The sequence below is a fragment of the Podarcis tiliguerta genome (assembly GCF_965153285.1).
Source record: "Podarcis tiliguerta genome assembly, chromosome: 4".
NCBI lineage: Eukaryota > Metazoa > Chordata > Lepidosauria > Squamata > Lacertidae > Podarcis > Podarcis tiliguerta.
The window spans coordinates 61,545,848-61,565,250 of NC_139537.1; the positions used below are offsets into that span (position 1 = coordinate 61,545,848).

A 19,403-nucleotide genomic window follows, 5' to 3' on the forward strand; every position below is an offset into this window, starting at 1 on the left:
GTGAAAGGCGGGATATCAAATCCAAACTCTTCTTCTCTTCTTCATCTTAGTTTAGAGCATATGATCACAAATGTTGCAGCACCAACAACCTTTCATCTACCTGTGCAAATTCATTAGACATGAATATTTTTAACATTCCAAAGGTTATTGCAGTGAGAAGATCCCCCAAAATACTGCTGATTGGGGTGAAAAGGGATCAGGCCTGGTATCCTTCAGTTTGCACTATAAAAATACATCTAGGATATCTACTGCTTTAGGGAGTCTTATCCATAGTGATTTAATATCCCTGCCCCCCTATCACCATCCATTTTATGGTTCATCCATGAGCAAGTGTACCAAGTCTAAACACTTTTCAGTTATCTATATTTCAGATCAGCAGTAAGCTCCCTGCTCTTAGTTGGCCCACAGAGCCATTTAGGATACAAAGCTGGTAATAAATTCTTGAATTCTATGTCACCCTTTCCACTAGTTATTGTAGTTGCAAGGGGACAAGTGCATGCCGCTATAATCAAGCAGTTGATATTTCTTCAGTACAGAGCTGAATTGAATTTATAACCAAGAGTTGTTATCCATCAAAAATGATTCATATGAATAGCTTGAATCCAGAAAAGGTCCTCGTTTATTTTGATATTCACACACAAGCATGTGCTCTTTTATGAGTTTTTTCCTGTAAGCAAATCTCCTAAATGTTTTGTTTATAGTGTGTCAAAGAGAGTGATGGAGATATTTGCCATTTGTCCAGCAAAACATGCCGCACACAATATACGAGCAGATCATTTGAGTAAACTGATTAGTCATTCAACAGTGTTAGGAGTTTTTGGGTCTTATGAGAATTTTTTTCTCCTGATGTTGATTACTCCTGAATTTTTCCTGAATTGGGAAAAATTTGAAAGGCTATGACTAGGTCAACAACCAGCACGAATTTTTGCAAATGAGTAAAAATAAACAAACTGAAGATGTCCCCTTTTCTTCAGGTTTTGGAGACTGATAAGCTGAGAGCTGTGGGTCTGCTGCTGGTGAGTTCTATTGGTTTCTTTTTTAAAACGTGGTCATTGGTAATGTTTTTATGATATTTAATGCTTTTTGCTTATATGTTGTATTTTATCTTGAATATTGCATACCTCCCTAGGAACCCTTGGGTTAAAGAGTGCTTCAGAAATGAATGAATAAATAATAAAGGCAATGACTTACATAAACGGGCAAAAGGGTCGCAATGTAACAATGATTGGTGAAGTCATTGTGGTCCAGCTTGTAGCAGCACTACAAGGATTTTGTGTAAAAAGATTTCCCAAACAGGACTATCGGTTAAGGAGAGGGCAATGTGGAGCACACACCATACACTGGATAAGAGTTACTTTACTTTCTGGAGACCATATTGTGCAACTTCTATTTCACATTTGAATCATGGCAGTGTACAGCTGCTGAAAAATGTTCATTGCCTAAGCTGTCATGAAAAACACTGTAGTGTCATCAGTGCAATGTTTAAAAGAATGTGTTAGTGCCAACTGATGTCAGCTCTTGCAGGTTATGACATTTTTATGGGTACCTGAGCGGGAGGAATGAAATCTATTGCAAAAATGAAAATACTAGCAGTATCAGGAACAAACTAAAGAGGCATTTACTATACTAAAGAAAGCACAGCAGTGATGCTACTGCCAGGGGAGGTGGAGGGTTCCAGGGAGATCAAAGGCCCATCATGATTTCTGCAGCAGGGTCTGTTTCTTCAGCTGCCCAAGAATTATCCCCACCCTTTGTGTGGATAAGAAACCAGGGGAAAAAATGTAGAGTGACACAAGCATTAACTATGGCCTCAGAAACAGCTTCAGCATGACCTAGGAAGTCAAGAGAGAGACTTCAGGGTCATTTTGAATACATTTTGGGCTGAGCAGGGGATTTGAATCTGGATCCATTCAGCGTTACTCTGACATGCTAATCACTACAATAGGCCTTTGTAGATGACTCCTTTCCTGTATAGTTCCATTTTAGTATACTATGAGAGACCAGTTACTAAAAAAAATAAATGGCAGAATGCCAGTGCTATATTGTAAAGGTTAATGGGCAATTAGCCTTTACAATTAGCCAAGTTACATGGACCCAGAGCTATGGATCATTATGGCCCATTTAACGAAAAAAAGCCCTTCTTCCAATCATTGCTTAAAAACTACACAAGATGGAAAAGATAATGGGGTTCATGCCAGTTCAGCATGACCAATGGCAAATACAGGGGTTAGAAAAAACCCTATTCTACAATAACAGTCACACAATATCCCAGCTCCTTAACTAGGAATCCAATTAAGCAGATTACAAAGGGGAGGAAATTATAATTATCAGTTCAAGTAAAATGATCACCATTAGGATTTAATATTCTCATTTTGTAAAAATTTGCTGGTTTGCAAAGAAATTAAAGCTCAACTTAAGCAATTAAAGCCCATGTTCTCCAGAGATTGATTCTCTGAAAGTACTGGTACATCTAATGCCTCATCTCATGTAGTTTTAGATTATTGCCACTTTTAAGAAATGTATTGCTGTTTTGGAAGTTCCATTAATATGCTTTCAGTGGGAGAGTTACAACCCAACACATTGTCGAGCTAAGCATGTTTTAGGCCATTGAAATCAATGAGGCATGCCTAGCACTGCATTAGGATTAGGCAGCAAAGCACCTATCTAAATCTCTCCTGTTGAAATAGATGTGTCCTGAATGTGCTTAACTGGCTGAAGGAGTTGTAGTTCAGTGCTCTAGCACACGCTTTGCATACTAGAGGCCCTCATGTTAATACCTGGTATCCCTGGACAGGGTTGGAAGAGGCTTCTATCTCAGCAGTGCTTGCCTGTCTATGTAAACAACACAGAGCTAGATGTATCATTGGTTTGACTTGACATCAAGTAGCTTCCTAATCATGATACACATTTTTGTAGCAAATTGTATTTAAATGGTACTCAAAATAGAGGAAGAATGGGCAGTTTTCATGTACTACGGTTGGATCAGAGGGCAAAGGGGTCAGAAATAACATTAGTGGCATTTTCTGTCTTTAGGAGTAAAGCCAGGGGTACCATCACCAAGTAAAATATTGCACCCCTTCAGGCAGAGGGCTCTTCATGCTGTCTCATTTTTACTTTTCCATTTTTGGTGCATCTGGAATTGCAACAAAGTTACCGCACTAGTGCAATTCTTTATTAAATCATTTCCAGAAGTTGTGCTCACTTACCAACATGAGATAGTAAAGGAGCTTATGCAGAGTGACTTTCCCTTTGGGTGTACATTCTCTGTGCTAAAATAAATAAATTGATTTTTTTTTTTTGCCTGATCTGAAATGGAAATTCCTCCTGTGTTTGCAACGAGAGGACTTGAACACACAAACACACACTTCTATACTTTGGGACCAATCAGATTAGCATTGGTGGAATGGGGAAGTAATTAATCAGGTAGAAAGAATCAGGCAGAAGGAACTTTTTTATAGGGAATAGTGATGAGAAATTCCATATCTGTGGACTTTCTGGTACTGTTAAATTATTTTGTTAAAACTAGAATTTTCTACAGTAGTGGAGAGTGTGGGATAATCGCTAGGAATGGCAAAACACAGGCTGATTACACAAGGGTAGTGGCAAAACCCTTACCCTTGGTAAGGGACGCGGGTGGCGCTGTGGGTTAAAGCCTCAGTGCCTAGGGCTTGCCAATCGAAAGGTTGGCGGTTCGAATCCCCGCGGCGGGGTGCGCTCCCGCTGTTCGGTCCCAGCGCCTGCCAACCTAGCAGTTCGAAAGCACCCCCGGGTGCAAGTAGATAAATAGGGACCGCTTACTAGCGGGAAGGTAAACGGTGTTTCCGTGTGCGGCTCTGGCTCGCCAGAGCAGCGATGTCACGCTGGCCACGTGACCCGGAAGTGTCTCCGGACAGCGCTGGCCCTTGGCCTCTTTGAGTGAGATGGGCGCACAACCCTAGAGTCTGGCAAGACTGGCCCGTACGGGCAGGGGTACCTTTACCTTTACCTTTAGTGGCAAAACTGTCTGGACCCAAATAAATTGTGAATGAATGAGGCACAGCTCATCAGGAAAAGTCCACAGTCTTTCACATGAGGAAAGAGTAAAAAATTACAGTACTTCTTTTTTAACTCTAGGAATAGATAACATTTTGATGGTTACCTTTGAAAATTCCTTATGTGTTTGGATTTTTAAAAATGTCATTCATTTGAAATTGCGCATTACTGTATTTTGATTATGCGACTGAATTTTCCTTATTGTAAACTGGCTGTGAGATCTGTGGGTTATAAGCAGTCTATAAATGGGCTGAATAAATTAGTGTGGAAGCTGTTTGTTTCTTATGGAATAGACATATTCAGTGACTACCCAGTGTTTTACATGAGGTTAAATTGAAGTGATGCCTATCAAGTGTTGCTCCTTTTTATTAGGGATGGAGGAGAGTTTCACTTGGTTGTCCGTTTTACATGAACTGACTTAATCTGCACCTCCAGGACTAATACATGGATCAGAACTGCATTATCTCTTTAGATTTAGCACGTCCCCAAATTTTGTGAGACAAACACAAAAACAAACATGGATGTGGAGGGGGGGAAATGCATTTTAGGGGGAAAATATGTTTAGAAATGCATATATTGAGGGTTTTTTCCCTTCAAAAATGCTGCCAATTAATGGGAAGACAGGACAGAACAGACATCTGAATGAATAGTTTGTGAAACTGACATGGAGCAAAAATAGACTGGTCTGTCCATCCCTGCTTAATAAATTCAACAAATTTGCTTACATCTACTGGGAACAACAGCAAAGCGGCCCTTACAAAACCAAAACCAACTGGAATCAGTAACATCTTCATTGCCTCTTTTTTCTGCCTGTGGTTTGTACAATGGTCAATGTGTGGTTTCTTATGAATATATTTGCTGCCTATCTATGCAGCAGTAACCCCTAATAATGATAGTAATAATATTTTTATTATTTATATTCCGCCCTTCTAGCTGGGTTGCCCCAGCCAATCTCGGCAGCTTCCAACACATAATAAGAACATAATAAAACGTCAAACACTAAAAACTTCCCAATACAAGGCTGCCCTCAGATGCCTTCTAAACGTTGTGTAGTTCTTTATCTCATTGACATCTGATGGGAGGATGTTCCACAGGGAATTCAGAGGAACTTACCTGTGAATATATATTGAAATGCAGTCAAAGCTGTGCACATTCCCCCCCCCCCTCATTTTTTAAGCAACACAAAACTAGGTATTTGTATCTTTTTTCTCCCATGGAGGAAAAACAGCTGGGGGCAATTTTATGCAGAAAGCCAGTAAAGGGGGAAAGGTTTGAAACCCCAGTCCTTTTTTCTTTTCCCAAGTCTTCTGAGGCAAATTGCAACTGCCTCTTGTAAAGGGGTGTTAGTGACCTGAGGAAACCAGAGTTCTATCTAGCTCAGTGTTTATTTTAATTTGGCCCTCAGATAAACATTCCCTGTTGTGGTTAGTAAGGCAAAAATATTTCATCTTCTTGTGCCAATGGTACATAAAAGTGCCACTTATATCTCTATTCCAGACAATTTCAAGCGTGTGTTCTGCAGTACCAGCAGCTTGCAAAGTGCGGCCCAACCTGACCAGATTTAAAGCTGCCATAAGTCATTTTATCAGCATTGTATAAAGTTGGAGTGCATGATAAACACTGCTTAGGCAAGACATTTATAAAGATGACTTAAACGCAATCCCTTTTGTGTTTCTACATATAGGCCTTCCAATAAGATTTGTTACGATTATGCGGAGCCGCTTAAATTGAGACAAAACTAACTTTGAGCAACGTAATTCAAAAATGTCCATTTTTTATAAAAACAACAACAGAAATCTATACCGCACCTTAAAATATCTCTGAATATGTTCAAGGCGTCAACACCAAATACTTTCAATGCCCATCCAGCACTGCATAAGGACAGCAATTGTTTTTCTTCCCACTTAGGATCCTTCAACATGATTAAAGAAGCCACCTCTATACATTCACTGCTCTTGCATAATTGCCTTTTCAATGTCAATAGGGTAAAGAACAGATGGAATGAGGAATACTTAGAGCAGGCAGGTTTGCTGCAGTGGGGGTAGTACTGCTGATGGGCAACAGTGGTTTAAATTGGAGGTTTTCAACCTTTTTGAATCCACAGCTCCCTTGACCAGCTACATTCTTTCTGCGGCAACCCGGTAGGGCTCAGTAGCCCAGTTATGTCACCCCTTTCCTGCAGAGCTGGCAGCCTCTCACCCTTTTTCAAACACCCTCCCTTGTGGAGTGTGCCCTCAGCCTCCTCTCTCCTATCCCTTCTCCTGGGGAGTCCTCTGGGCAGCTGCTGGTGGTATCTGAGGTGCTTCTCAGATCCACCATTCACCTGCAGAGCTTATAGCCAGGGCTGCTGCAATAAACAGCTGTGCAAGCCTTGGGAAGGCAGAAACATGAGAGGGCATCAGAGGAGGGAGGGAAGGAAAGAGGGACAGAGGCCTGTGTAGCCCATGGACCCCCTGATCATCATTCAAGGCATCCCAGGGTGCCATGGCATACTGGTTGAAAACCACTGGTTGAAATACCTATATGGCTACACGTGTTCTCTAGTATAGACAAAGGAAAGTACATAGCTCCAGAAAATAAAACAATATTGAACAAAGTATCATGGAAATTGTTCAACATTTTTGTCAGGAGGGGAAGAGGGGGCAGGCTTGCTGACATCCATCCCATTATTCTTCTCTAATTTCTTAATTCAGTTTCAGTCTGAACATAAATACATCTGAGTAAAAGGCAGAAATAGATAAAGGCATATATAAACAAACAAGGGGATGGAAAAGCACAGGAAACAGAAGGAAAGGAAACACAGCCCATAATAACTAAGGAGATAGTACAAGAATACTTGGCTAGTTTAGATGTATTCAAGTCTCCAGGGCCAGATGAACTGCATCCAAGAGTATTAAAAGAACTGGCAGATGTGATCTCAGAACCACTGGCAGTCATCTTTGAGAATTCCTGGAGAACAGGCAAAGTCCCGGCAGACTGGAGGAGGGCAAAGGTTGTCCCTATTTTCAAAAAGGGGAAAAGAGAGGACCCAAATAATTACCGCCCAGTCAGTCTGACATCAATACCAGGGAAGATTCTGGAGCAGATCATTAAGCAAACAGTCTGTGAGCACCTAGAAAGGAATGCTGTGATCACCAATAGTCAGCATGGATTTCTGAAAAATAAGTCATGTCAGACTAATCTGATCTCATTTTTTGACAGAATTACAAGCCTGGTAGATGAAGGGAACGCAGTGGATGTAGCCTACCTTGATTTCAGCAAGGCATTTGACAAGGTGCCCCATGATATTCTTGTAAAGAAGCTGGTAAAATGCGGTCTTGACTATGCTACCACTCAGTGGATTTGTAACTGGCTGACTGACCGGACCCAAAGGGTGCTCATCAATGGTTCCTCTTCATCCTGGAGAAGAGTGACTAGTGGGGTGCCACAGGGTTCTGTCTTGGGCCCGGTCTTATTCAACATCTTTATCAATGACTTGGATGATGGATTCAAGGGCATCCTGATCAAATTTGCAGATGACACCAAACTGGGAGGGGTGGCTAACACCCCAGAGGACAGGATCACACTTCAAAACGACCTTGACAGATTAGAGAACTGGGCCAAAACAAACAAGATGAATTTTAACAGGGAGAAATGTAAAGTATTGCACTTGGGCAAAAAAAATGAGAGGCACAAATACAAGATGGGTGACACCTGGCTTGAGAGCAGTACATGTGAAAAGGATCTAGGAGTCTTGGTTGACCACAAACTTGACATGAGCCAACAGTGTGACGCGGCAGCTAAAAAAGCCAATGCAATTCTGGGCTGAATCAATAGGAGTATAGCATCTAGATCAAGGGAAGTAATAGTGCCACTGTATTCTGCTCTGGTCAGACCTCACCTGGAGTACTGTGTCCAGTTCTGGGCACCACAGTTCAAGAAGGACACTGACAAACTGGAACGTGTCCAGAGGAGGGCAACCAAAATGGTCAAAGGCCTGGAAACGATGCCTTATGAGGAACGGCTAAGGGAGCTGGGCATGTTTAGCCTGGAGAAGAGGAGGTTAAGGGGTGATATGATAGCCATGTTCAAATATATAAAAGGATGTCACATAGAGGAGGGAGAAAGGTTGTTTTCTGCTGCTCCAGAGAAGAGGACATGGAGCAATGGATCCAAACTACAAGAAAGAAGATTCCACCTAAACATTAGGAAGAACTTCCTGACAGTAAGAGCTCTTCGACAGTGGAATTTGCTGCCAAGGAGTGTGGTGGAGTCTCCTTCTTTGGAGGTCTTTAAGCAGAGGCTTGACAACCATATGTCAGGAGTGCTCTGGTGGTGTTTCCTGCTTGGCAGGGGGTTGGACTCGATGGCCCTTGTGGTCTCTTCCAACTCTATGATTCTATGATAAGGAAAGGATAGACTGCAATTATTTGCAATCAACATACTGCGAAGTGAGCAATGTAATGTTTCCATAGGTCAATTAAATTATTTTTGACATTATACAGGTTATTACAAGGTGTAAATAGTCCAAGATGCCACCCATAGTTTCCCATCTTACCAGTCTTTTCTTTTTTAACAACCATAACATCATATTTGGAATAAACACACTTTGCCCCCTTTCTGATTCTCTTTGTGATATTTCCTGACCCCAATACTTAGGATTCTGTTTTACACACACACACACACACACACACACACACGCATAACATTTTGCAGCAGACTAAACCTTAGCACATAGGATTCAGTTCCAGTTTACAGCAGAAAACTGAGCAGAGCTGACTGGCTTGTAGGAGAAATTGTTTAGACAAGCAACTCTGCATTAAAAGGTAGAGAAATGGGGCTGCTCAATTCTCCCAATTAATAGAACTTTTAAGTGCTTGACTTTGGCTGGACTATGCCCCCACTTTGCTCCCCCTCTCTCAAAAAGCAGAATCCTCCTCGCTTCTGCCTGGAAGCAGGCAGGTTGGCTGCAACTTTGCTTGATCATACTAAGCAAGAAAACTAATAGAGACAAACATTCCCTCCAACCCATACTCATCTTACCTCTAGAGCAATGTAAATCAAATGCTCTCTGCCTGGCTGATAAATTCTTGCCTAAATAGAAGTCTGCTCTTACTGTACAGAAGGTGGCTAGAATAAGCTGGCAGCTGCTTAAGATTGCAGTAAAGATAGAAATGAAGCATTAAGTTGAAGTTGTGCTGTCCTGATAAAGCTGATCCTTGGCATGGGGACATGTTCTTAAGGCTATTTAGCCATTTGTGAGATTAAGGAACTTTTGCAGCTAATGAATCATCAACCCTTACAGGAAATAATATCAGTAATAGTGTATTCTCTTAGGTTACTGGAATTTCCACCATTCTCCTGAATGACTGCAGGCATTGCAATATCTGGAGGACACATGCAGGACTTGTAAGAGGCTGTCTTGTTTTAAAATATGCTTTGTTGGCCTCTTAGGCTGCTGTAACATAAGAGGACATCTAATGAGAAGGCTCAGTTGTGGGAACCTTTTCTAAGGCAATGCTTGACAGACAAAATGTTGAATCAAATGCACTACTCATTTGCCCAGAATACTAATTCCTAGGGTACAAGCAGAAGCCATCTCTTGAAACAGATGGTCCAGTCCCATATCTCCTGAACTAGTGGGCTTATTGAGGGCTGGGGGCACTTCTAAGAACTTGTAAGGAAATATCTATGGGCACAAGAGCTGGTTCTCCAGGGGCAGCTCTATAATTGAGCAGAGCAGGTGCATATGGTATGTGATAGAGAGCTGTGGCAAGTCTCCAGAGGACAGAGCTGTGTGTGATGACTAGGGATGAGGGAGAAACGCAGTTCAGGTCACACTTCTTAATGCACACCTAATTTGTATCTTCCAAATCAGTATATGAACTGAAACAGGGTTATCCTTCAAAATGTCCAGCACTGTGAATTTTGCAGTTTTCCAACCAAAACACTTGCAGAAAAATGCATATGTTGGGGAAAGTGTGTGTAAAAATGTATGTATTGTGCTTATCTACATGTACAGGGTGGGATGGCGGCAAGGCCAAGGCCATATAAACACACCGGTGGAGCCAATCTGTAGTGATCCCAGTATTGAGATAGTGGGTTCATGGCTTCACCCCACAACACCAACCGCTACGACACAAAGTGCCCACAGCCCACTTATTGGGACACACAAATCTGCACTATGCTTGTTCGCATATAGTTAGGATTATAATTGCAGTTTAAAACTATTTCGACTTGTTAGGCATCTCACAAATGAACAAGTTCTCTGGCCATTGAGAAGAATGCTGCTTTTATTTCTAGCTTCTGAAGATAAAATGGCTTGCTACTGAGATTCCAGACTCTTATGGAATGCATCACACACATAAATTCTACCTGAAGCCACCCTTGGGGAGTACATTAAAGGGAGTGCTTGTGCCTGCTGCTATGCTGGTCGTCTTTGGCTGGTAATCCTAGTCCAGACCTTCCCTTCAGATGAGGCTTTCATTTTTTGACAAGAGTCTGTTAAAAAAGAAGTTGTTGGGGGTTGGGGAGTAGCCATTCCATTGATAGGTTGGACATCCACATAATAAAAAAGATTTTTGACAGAACTTTATGAATAGTAAAAAAAAGAGGGCCCTTTTGAAGGACAGCTAGTTCTTTTATCTGTTTCATCTGACAGATGGATATGACTTAAGATGTCATGTAAATGAATGTGTGCAATAAAGGTATCATTTTAATGACATGCTACTTGAAGGCAACTGACAAGAATAAATTACCTTTCTCTTTTGATGTAAAGGGATGATAACCTCTTGCTAGAAGTCAAATTCCCTATTGCGCTGGGGTGGGGAATCATTGTTTAAAGATGAGCTTATAACAATGCTCATAATAATGTGAACTGTTAGGCCTGTGGATATATGGAAAGGCTATGCACCTTTCTGTGCAACAGAGTAATCCTATGCTCACATCATGCCAGGACAGGAGAGGTACTGTTGCTAAACTGGCAGAATGGCACCCGTATCTGATGTGTACTTGGCCTGAGGGGAGAGAAGATAATTAAACAAATAACCAGACAATACAGAAAGGGTTATGATGGACATCCTACGTTTGCCCACCAATCAGGGATGATGCCTTGCCTGTGAGTGAACATTTATAGGATTGGACTGTAAGTGCCATAGTGAATGGGGATAACACAATAGTAATATTGTGCTCCATTCCATAAATATGGGAATAATTTGGTCAGTGAGGAGGATCATGGCAATAGCCACTTGGCAGGATTGAGGTAATGACAAGAACAAGGCTTTGTGAATGCACTGGTGAGAGAACCAGAATGGCTATGCCACTGGGCCCACACATCTCTGGCCTATGACAGCAGATGCACCTGAGTAAATCTAGTCTTGAAAGTATTACATTGGCTTGCTTATTTCTCCATTTAAAATCAGTACTTGAAAAACCCATAGCTTCTGGTTCTGATACCCACTGGCAGAGGAAGAGGAGTGGGGGGGGGGGAGCACACCCGGGGACTGTGCTGAGAGTTGGCACCTGTTCCCCTCACAGAACTTCAATTTCCACAGTTCTCTGGGAAGAGTGGATTGCTTGTTAACAGGGCTAGTCCAATACATTTTGACGCCCAAGGCAAACCACAAAATGGCACCCTCCCCACCAGGTAAGAAGGGGTGAGTGAAGATCTACATCAAGAACAAGGGGGGGGGCATAGAGATCTACATTGGGACATGCTGCTCCTGTTGATTCTGCTGTCTGAGGCAGTCACCTCAACTTGCCTCGTGGGTGGGGAAGCCCGACATGTTAAATCACTTTGGGAATTGTAGCTCTGTGAAGGGCATTTGGGTCTCCGAACAACTCTCAACTCTCAGGAGAGCACAAACTTGTTGCCAAAAACCATGTCGTTCCTTCACAGATGTGAGCAGGCCCACCTACCCCGATGGATTGTGAGCTTGCAATATTAATATTCCTACAAGGCAAGAGAGTATCATGAGTGAGCACATCACATTTTGTCTTTAAAACCTTGACAGGAAGAGCAGGGAAACTTATTGGGACCTCTTTGGCACTTGCATCCAGTTCTGCACTTCACTCCTTAATTGTTTCTCCTGAGTGCTGTTTTAGCTGCTGAGCCTGTACCATAACTTACCTGAATAAAGACATCCTGCTTGCTTCTAGGTAAGTGCCCTTCCACCTGTGTGTGTTGGGTGGGAGCCAGGTCAATAGCATCTTTTCTTCTGAATTCTTGTATTTCAGTTCCACTCCAAAACTCTTCAGATTCAGGCCTGTATGCGAAGATAATATCTACCTTGTCCATCCCTGGAGGGTCTAATTCTTTGTAGAAAGCAGACTGTAGGTGTAATGGAGGACTGGGAATATGAAAGAAGAAGAAGAAGAAGAAGAAGAAGAAGAAGAAGAAGGCTTTTGTTTCATTGAGATGTCCTCAATCATGTTTTCAGTCTGTGTTCTTAATTAAGGTGATGGTAAATAAAATCAGTGCTTCAAGAGTTCTCAACATGTTCCAAGTACTTTCTCTGAACACTGTTCCACAAGTACTACCAAATCACCAGAGAGACAGTCAAAGGCTTTTAATATCAAGGGTGTCTTTACACAGAATGACTATATGTTTCAGCTTCACTCTAAATCTCTTCAGACCTGGGCGCCTTACAGAGCACCCTTTCAAGGGCATTTTCTTATAGACAAGCAGAAATCCTAATTCATGATTTGTTGTGATGGAAGAACCTTGGGAGATCCCAGTTGTAACTGGAAGTGAAATTATGCCTTGTATATAGTTTTGCTTGCTTTGCTTGAAAATGGAACATAATTCTTAGTTATTCTTTATTTTTCTGCTAAATTCTACCCCCCTTTGTGATAAACAAGCTCTGTCACCTGTGGACGTAACCAAATAACCTTCTCCATTCATCATACTAATTTGACTTAATGAGCAGAGGCCTAAAGCTGGAAGACTTGTTGTCTACTCAGTACATTATTGGAGTGTAGCTCCTTAAGGTAATTAGTACAGTCTGCAATTATTAGGTCTGTTAGGTACTGTATTTATCATAAAGATTTAGTGCTACAAAAACTCTTCTTCCTGAAATGGTTATACTGTTCAATAAGAACTGCAGTTTTAAATCTCAACATATCCAGGGAGTTAATAAATGCAGTGTTTAAAGACCTCTTATCTGATGCCTTGCTTAATCAAGGAGATCTGAATTATTGGCACATTATGTTATGAAGTTAAAAGGTGTTTGATTAGAGGCAGCAAAATAACAATTACATCCTACAGCAGGGATCATCAGCTAGAAGTTCCTGGGCCAAATCTGGTTCCTTGAGCAATACAAGATGGAGCCCCAGGTATCAGCCCAGAGCAAGGTGTGTGGATACAGTGGTGACTTTTGTGAGATTCCATTGAGAAGAGGCAGGTCCTTTGCCCATCTCCACCCTCTCCTCCTTAACATGGCCCGGTTGTAAAACTAGTTAACCAAGCTCCTAGGAGTTACTTAAAGCTGGCATTTGGCTTTATTTGATAAGAAGCTTAAGTTCCATTTACAGCAAAATCTCCAGAGCAGTTTTGCACTGAAACCAAAAGAGAGGAGGGAATTCAAATCTTGGATTTGTGCAGCTGATCTTGACTGATATCCTCTTTTCTCCCAAAGGGAGAAATTTATTTTTAGGAACAGCGGAGTATCGGCACTGAGATCTGCTCTATGGAGGTGAGAAATAGCTTTCTCCTCCACATGCCATCAACCACCTGCTTGTCCTAAGATAAACATTGTTCTGCAACAATTCACCTCAAAAGCCTTCCCAGTTATTGGAAAAGCTAACAGTTTCCATTGGTTTTTAAAACTATGTAGCCTATGCAGAGGAATAGCAAAAGTGATGGACTTATTACAAAAACTTGCTTGGGTGACCTTAGGCAAACCTCATGATAGATATAAATTGGTGCAAGTAGACTCTCTGGGGAGCAAAGTCTCTCACATGCTACCTTAGGGAAAGTATAATGTGCTCAAACAGTTTCCTAATTGTAATCCCCTCCTGTGATTTTTCCAAAACATTTTTCAAAACAGTTTCACCAATGGAATCTTATGTACTCAAGCCCTATTGAAAACAATCTGATAACCCACTGGTAAATAGTGAGCACAAACCTGCTGCTCCTGAATTGCATTTTGGGAATTCTTTATTAACAGTACAAACTTATAGGTGTCACTTCTGAAGTAAGTCCTGTTAGGTCCAATGGGGCTTACTCCCAGGTAATTGGGTATAGGATTTCAGCCAAATGAATCTAAAAATTACAGAGCTCATATATGTTTCTAAAATTGATCAAGGCTTATTCTTAAATGCTTCATCCATTTTACAGGCAAAATTAGTTTGGAATGCTAATTTTAAAGCTATAGTTATTAAACACAAAACATTCAAATATTATCAGTGCTGGGATTCCAGAATTTCCCATTATCAGTCAATCTGTGCCGTTTGCTGGCTTCCAGCAAATAAAAAATAAAATCCTCTTTCAAGAAAATAACAGAGGTATAGCCTGAAGGGAACAGAGTTGTTTACATTTATCACAGGAATATTTTTCCTGGATGCTAACAGAATTTTAAAGAGACAAGTAGAAGAAAGAGAAAGGGGGGGCAATTATATCACTTTTACAATACTAAATTTACTAATACTAAATTTACAGCACTGTCCTAAGCATGCCTATTCAAAAGTAAATTCTGCTGGGTTCAGTGGGCCTTACTCCCAGATAAATATGTTTAGGATTTCAGTCTTGCTTTTCTACCACCTCTTTGTAGGCCAGTAGCACAGGGTGGTATGGAAGGAAGAAGAATCAGCAAAAATTGCATTGAAATGAACATCCCTTCCATTCTAGGAAACCTCCACTCACTGGTTTGAAAGGTCTTCCTTTAGTGGAAGGGCATGACTGGATACAGCCCAATGTCAGAAGAAGAATTTAATCCAAGGAATAGTCTATTTGATTACAAAACCTTGTTCTCTTCTTGGCATTGGACTACAACACCATTCACTGTTTTAGCCTTAGGTGTTCTCTCCCTGTCATTGAAACATCTAATCATAGATAGCTGAGTTTTAAGAGGATATAGCTTCATCACTGGAGTGTTTGACTTGAAGACTACAACAATTTTCTGACTTTCATGAAACTCTGAGGACCAATGGTCTGTTCTGTTAAAGAAGAAGAAGCAAGAACTGATTTCCACAGTTATGTGGAATATAACTGTAATATCTGAGTGGCTTTCATATTTGTAGAGAATTTGTAGAAGTCCTTCTTAAACGTCCACTCCATTGTGGTCTAATAAAGCTCTTAATCACCACTTCTTGATTCAAAATGTTATTTTGTTAGGAACTGCAAATAGAATTTACCAGAACTTAGATGCTTAAACAGGGACATGCAAATTAAACTAGCTTTCCCACCCTGTGGAATATATTTTGCCTTATGGGCATCCACATGGTGTTAAGTTTAGTGCTGTTTTAAGTGTATGGATGCATGTGCGATGTCTCTTTTCTCTAAATAGCATTTCAGTAAATGCAGCATGCTGCCACCTTCTGCTGTATTAATACTGCAGCAAGCCTGTATTAATGGCAAATGTTGACACTCTGGAAGCAGTTGAAGTGCTGCAGTTAATTTACAGCCCTATGAGAAATGCAGTTCCCTCTCTGAAACCAAAAGAGGCCCCACTGAAAAATAAATACGCTTCCTCTACATAGCATTGAAATATATGTTGTATGTCAGAATGGCATAATGCTTATTTACTATTAGCTCATCTCCCCGACTTTATCAAGAGGTTCCTCAATGAGAAGATCAGTCATGGCTGGCAAGTTTTCTGGAAAAGAAGTAGCCTACTACGGCTTCCCTCAATAATCTCCCCTTGTAATGCACAAGTTGCTTAAGGTCTAGGTATGGTCTAGGTCACTCTGAGCAATGATTGTTGTTGTTGTTTAAGACCCAGCAAATGGGACTGATGCACCACCTATGCTAAGACCTGAACTAAAACTCCATCCTGAAATGTTTGATCATTTAATTTTTGTTTTATTATTTCTACCCCACTTCCTTGTTTAAAATTAACCAAATATGAGTCTGTGCAGTAGAAAGAGTATCTAAAAGCAGATAGGCAGAAAAGCACTGGATTGTTTTATGAATATACAGGACAATGCTTGTGTAACTTAGCTTAGCCTGGAACTTAAGTGATAATTAACATGTCCCATTAATGTCTGTGGGACCAAGTTCGACTAACCTAGTCAGGATTTAAGTCATATAGAGTGGATATTGGTGGGAAATGGCACGGGGTACAAGAGACATTGACTAGTAATGATTGCATGTATTTGTGGGTGAGTTTCCAAGTCCCTACACCTGTTATTGTTGTTGTTGTTGTTGTTGTTGTTATTGTTGTTGTTTGGATGTTGGTCCACATGTTAGTCGTATCTGGCATTTTGTATTGTGTGGCTTGATTCACCTGACTCCATAGGAGCAGTTTAGTTTGCATCCACTTTAAAGAAGTGCACCTATACTCCTCATTGCCTGACTCTGACGCGTGGCTGTTTTAAACCAATATATTGTATGCAGAGCACCATTTAATTCAACTGTGACACCTGCCTAAAAATTAAATAAGTTTGCCATCAGCCTCAACAGCAAGAATGCTGCTTCACTAGTTCATTTTGAAAGACCTCAGAGATTTCTGTCTGCAACCATTGCAATGCTCAGAGTTTCCTGCTAAAAGTGCTTCTTATCAGTCTATCAGGTGTTGTTGTTGTAATGGTTGTTTTTTCAATAGGCACCATCCTTGTGTAATAAACGACATCTTATCAATATTTGCATCTTGGCAAGTACCCTTGGTTTTGACCTATGTCAGTGAGGCTGGCTTATCGCAGGAGGGTAGATGGTAGTGAAATGTTGTTCCTCTCTATTTCTGACTCTATTCATCAGGCTAGCTTTATAGCGGGTTGACGGAAAGTCACAAAAGTAATCTTTCATTCTCCTCTAGAGCCGTTTCCCCACCCACCAGTTGCTTTTGGTGTTTTGGCAAGGGATGCATTGAAATAATACCAGACTTATTTATAGCTTCATCTTTCATGGTAACTAAAAAGGCTGGGTTATTGTGACATCGACCTTAAATTAAGCCTGTTGTGTTGTCACTGTTGTTTCAGTGCAAGATAGCAAAAATGTTACATTTTCAGCATAGGTTCCTTAAAAGTTACACTCCCAACAGGAATTTCTTTCTTTCATTGCACCAGAAGCTCAGCACTAATATGTGGGTGGCTGCAGGGTCTGACTGCTGGGAACACGACAGAGGGGGCAAGACCAAGAAACATCCCTTGCCACTCTTCCTCTCACCAGCCCAGATCTCCATATGTCAGAGCTATGGTGTGTGGGAACTACTATGGTATGATTCTGGTATTGTACAACTACTCAAAAAACACAGAGCGTATTTCCAAACATTACAGTGCAGCACAGCCTGCACAAACTCCTGGTTTGCCACCAATCATGCCTTTTTGTGGAAAGGGTTGTGGTGCTTGCAGCTATCTGTGAAGACCCTTCGACTTCACCAGAGATGGGGAGACTGTGGACCTCAAGCTATTGCTAGACTCCACCTCTCAGGAGTCCCAGCCAGGATGGCCAAAGGTCAGGGTGATGGGAGCTGTAGTCCAGGAACATTTGGAGGCCACAGGTCTCCGAGCTCTGAACTCCATAGAGTTGGAAGGGACCCTGAGGATCATCTAGTCCAACCCCCTGCAATGCAGGAATATGCAGCTGTCCCATACAAGGATCAGACCTGCAACCTTGGTGTTATCAGCACCATGCTCTAACCAACTGAGCCATTCAGAGATGTTGGCTCTTTGTCATTGGTAATCTATCTGGTACATCCAGGTAGTAATAAACGGAATAGATGTTTACCCACATACCATGAAAATAAGTTGCCTTTCTGAACCTGCCCTGACATGAGAGTATCCTTTATTGTTAAGTAATTTCAGATAATTCAGTGTTATACTGAGTCAGACTATCTACCTTAGTATTGCTTACACTGACTGGCAGCACCTCTTCAGGGTTTCAGACAGGAGCCTTGCCCAGCCCTAGGGACCTTATGCATGCAAATCGGATGCTCTACTAATGAGCTAAGGCCCTTCCCCATGTGTGGATGAGAAGGTGTGGGTTATTTTGTAGCATTTTACTGTACTGTTATATCCAGTCCACAGCAAAGATGTCTGATTCTTGGCTTGAGGTGGGGTGGGGAGGGAGAGACTACACAAAAGAAAAATCTGCAGTGCCTGTCAGATGAGCCCTTTTCTGTTGTAAGTGACACTCCTCTCTTTTCACTCGTGAAGATCCGTAGAAAATAAATAATGTGCCAGAGGTTTATGTAAACAAATTCAAAACAACGAGCTATCTGATTGTGTGCCTTAACAAGAAGTCTAATTAAAAGCTTTGTTTAAAAGCAATCAAGAACCCGAGGGTGGGGGATTTTTCTCAATCCATACACCATTCAAATCGAGAAATCCCAGGGCTTCACCTTCTAAGTCAAAATAAAATCCTTGAACAAGCATACATTTACTTTCTGAATCAGGCAGCAATACAGTTAATTGTTTCTTCAATTAACCCCTCTGCCCTGAAAAATAGGATTACGCTGCATATACAATCAGTAGATTTGCTGCCATCATATTGTCAGCCCTGCCCCCAACTGATAATTGCAAGGGTTTTTGTTAGTCCTTTTGTAAATTGAGAATGGTTCCCTCTGAGCACAGTGTAGTAATTTTAGAAGCTTTGATTGAAGTGTATTGTTTCCCCGGCCAAATTAATTGGATGCAAAACATCAAGGAAGCCAGTTATAGAAACATGACTTTAGCAAATTATGTTAGACTACGAAAACATCTCCTCACTGTCCTTCCATGTATGGACCATGCTCATTGCCCTCAGGTCCAGCCCACTCCACCACATTCCAGACTCAGCTGCTGAGAAAGCGCTTCCACACATCGCCTGCATCTCCAGTGAGTTGCTTACTATCTCACTGTGTGAGATGACTCATTCCTGAAACCCCGGGAGTCATAGCGAGACAGTGTAGAAAATTTTGGATGGTGTGGCGAGCCAGTGCTGCTCACTCGCTCTTCTGTCAGTTGAGTCACTGCTGCTTATTTGGAAGGACAAGGGGACAAGCAAGGTGGCAGAGAGATCGGGGCAGTGCAGATGCACCAGCAGAGCCAATCTGGTGCTGCTGTGTTTACACCGCACCAACCTCCCTGCCACCTCCTTCCTGGTATGCAGCTGCTAGGAGCTGAGGTCAGCTCTGCCATCCTACCCCACTGTGTGCTACTGAGTGCAGACAACATTGAGCTTGATGGGCCGATGATCCCAGGATTGGCCCAAGAAATTTTGTTGCCTAATGCAAAGGACAAGATGGTGTATCTCCTCC

General features: G+C 41.6%; 1 protein-coding gene across 9 annotated transcripts in view; it reads left to right on the plus strand.

The window, feature by feature from the left end:
* The window catches only part of LOC310677106 (uncharacterized protein), a 332,640-nt gene that overhangs the window by 25,500 nt on the left and 287,737 nt on the right, over positions 1-19,403 (plus strand). The window contains exon 2 of one of the 9 annotated variants that reach the window (XR_014510919.1): positions 975-1,016. The exons of the other annotated variants lie outside the window; for them this stretch is intronic. The gene's annotated coding sequence lies outside the window, so the exon portion shown is untranslated. The remainder of the gene's footprint in view (positions 1-974; positions 1,017-19,403) is intronic. 9 annotated transcript variants of the gene reach the window in all.